This window comes from Lutra lutra, chromosome 16, assembly GCF_902655055.1.
Source record: "Lutra lutra chromosome 16, mLutLut1.2, whole genome shotgun sequence".
Taxonomy (NCBI): Eukaryota; Metazoa; Chordata; class Mammalia; order Carnivora; family Mustelidae; genus Lutra; species Lutra lutra.
Genome location: NC_062293.1, coordinates 50,329,334 through 50,332,321, shown reverse-complemented (window position 1 = coordinate 50,332,321; position 2,988 = coordinate 50,329,334). Strand labels below are relative to the sequence as shown.

Below are 2,988 nucleotides of genomic sequence, written 5' to 3'. Positions count from 1 at the left end.
TCTGAACTCTATATCTGACATATTACCAATGTCTGTATTGATTAGGTCCCTAGCCTTTGGTACTGCTTCTTGTTCTTTTTTTTTTTGTTGTTGTGAATTTTTCCGCCTTGTCATTTTGTCCAGATAAGAGTATATGAAGGAGCAAGTAAAATACTAAAAGGGTGGCAACAACCCCAGGAAAATATGCTTTAGCCAAATCAGAAGAGATCCCAAATCGTGAGGGGGGAAAAAGGGGATAAAAAGGGGTTCAGAAGAAAAAAAAAAAGAAACTATTAAAAAAAGAAAGCCGAGGGAACTTTCCAGAACGCTTGGTGAGATGCGGAGGAGCGGCGGCTACCCAAGCTGCGCCCAGCAACGCGCTCCTTCCCGCTCCCCCACATCGGCCTCAGCCCTCTCACCGGCTGTAGAAAATGGTGAAAGAAACCACTTACTATGATGTTTTGGGGGTCAAACCCAATGCCACCCAAGAAGAACTGAAAAAGGCCTACAGGAAACTGGCCTTAAAGTACCACCCTGATAAGAATCCAAATGAAGGAGAGAAGTTTAAACAGATTTCTCAAGCTTCTGAAGTACTCTCTGATGCAAAGGAAAGGGAATTATATGACAAAGGAGGTGAACAGGCAATTAAAGAAGGTGGAGCTGGTGGTGGTTTTGGCTCCCCCATGGACATCTTTGATATGTTTTTTGGAGGAGGAGGAAGAATGCAGAGAGAAAAGAGAGGTAAAAATGTTGTGCATCAGCTCTCAGTAACCTTAGAAGATTTATATAATGGTGCAACAAGAAAACTAGCTCTGCAAAAGAATGTGATTTGCGATAAATGTGAAGGCCGAGGTGGTAAGAAAGGAGCAGTTGAGTGTTGTCCCAATTGCCGAGGTACTGGAATGCAAATAAGAATTCATCAAATAGGACCTGGAATGGTTCAGCAAATTCAGTCTGTGTGCATGGAGTGCCAGGGCCATGGGGAACGGATCAGTCCTAAAGATAGATGTAAAAGCTGCAATGGAAGGAAGATAGTTCGAGAGAAGAAGATTCTAGAAGTTCATATTGACAAAGGCATGAAAGATGGCCAGAAGATAACATTCCATGGTGAAGGAGACCAAGAACCAGGACTGGAACCAGGAGATATTATCATTGTTTTAGATCAGAAAGACCATGCTGTGTTTACTCGGCGAGGAGAAGACCTTTTCATGTGTATGGACATACAGCTGGTTGAAGCACTTGCGGTTTCCAAAAGCCAATATCTACTCTGGACAACCGAACCATTGTCATCACCTCTCATCCAGGTCAAATTGTCAAGCATGGAGATATCAAGTGTGTGCTAAATGAAGGCATGCCAATTTATCATAGGCCATATGAGAAGGGTCGCCTCATCATCGAATTTAAGGTAAACTTTCCTGAGAATGGCTTTCTGTCTCCTGATAAACTCTCTTTGCTGGAAAAACTCCTACCTGAGAGGAAGGAAGTAGAAGAGACTGATGAAATGGACCAGGTAGAACTGGTGGACTTTGATCCAAATCAGGAAAGACGGCGCCATTACAATGGGGAAGCATATGAGGATGATGAACATCATCCCAGGGGTGGTGTTCAGTGTCAGACCTCTTAATGGGGCCAATGAATAACACTGCTGGCATTTTATGTGCAGTAGTGAATGAGTGAAGGACTATAATCATAGCTCACTACTTGCTATTGTTTTTGTTTTAATATTCAACTATAGTAGTGTTTTAAAAGTTAAATGAAGAATAAACTCAAATAAAAAAAATAAAAAAAAGAATAAACTCAAATATAAAAGCTCAAAAAAAAGCCGATAAAAAATATAAAAAGGAAAATATATATATATATATATATATATTAGATAAACTATTTAAAAAACGTTAAAAAAAGAAAACGGTAAAAGTTAAAAAAATTTAGCAGAAGAAGAGAAAAAAAATTGAAAAAGAAAAAAAAATTAAATTAATTGCAAGGCTAAAGAATCATGGGGAGAAAGCCATGAGTTCCATGCTTTGCTTTCTTCTCCTCTGGAATTCCGCCGCTCTCCTTGGTATTGAAACTGCACTCCTTGGTAGGTGAACTTGGTCCTGGCTGGGTTTCTAGTTGATCTTCTGGGGGAGGGGCCTGTTGTAGTGATTCTCAAGTGTCTTTGCCCCAGGCGGAGTTGCACCGCCCTTACCCCGGGCCGGGCTGAGTAATCCGCTTGGGTTTGCTGGGTTTGCTTTCGGGAGCTTTTGTTTCCTGAGCGCTTTCCGTAGAGCTCTGGAGGACGGGAGTGAAGATGGCGGCCTCCCGGTCTCCGGCCCAGAGGAGCTGAGAGCCCGGGGCCCCACTCCTCAGTGCGCCCTCAGAGAACAGCGCCCAATGACTCCCGTCACCCTGGCCTCTCCAACATACCTTCTTCTCCCCTCTCTGTTTCCTCTTCTTCTGGAATCCCAATTATTCTAATGTTGTTTCGTCTTATGGTGTCACTTATCTCTCGAATTCTCCCCTCGTGGTCCAGTAGCTGTTTGTCCCTCTTTTGCTCAGCTTCTTTATTCTCTGTCATTTGGTCTTCTATATCGCTAATTCTTTCTTCTGCCTCATTTATCCTAGCAGTGAGAGCCTCCATTTTTGATTGCACCTCATTAATAGCTTTTTTTGATTTCAACTTGGTTAGATTTTAGTTCTTTTATTTCTCCAGAAGGGGCTTTTATAGCCGAGCTGACCGAGCCTGCGACCGGTTCAAGGTAACCCCGAGTTTAGAGCTCACTCCTCGGCTCTGTCTCTGTAGCTGGGTTCCCCGTTCTAATACCGGTAAGCTCTGCGACACTCAGACACCCCCGATCCTTCTGTGACCCTGTGGGACCTGAGGCCGTGCTGACCCCGCCTGGGCTTCACCCCAGTTAAGCTTCTGGAGCGATGTCCCTCAGCGGAACAGACTTTTAAAAGTCCTGATTTTGTGCTCCTTTGCTCCGCCACTCGCCGGGAGCCGGCCCCTCCCCCCGCAGTCTATCTTCC

The 2,988-nt window shown here is 44.1% G+C and overlaps 1 pseudogene; it reads left to right on the top strand.

The window, feature by feature from the left end:
* Nucleotides 1-371: 371 nt before the first annotated feature.
* LOC125088125 (dnaJ homolog subfamily A member 1-like) lies at nucleotides 372-1,768 on the top strand (annotated as a pseudogene).
* The last annotated feature ends 1,220 nt before the right edge of the window (nucleotides 1,769-2,988 follow it).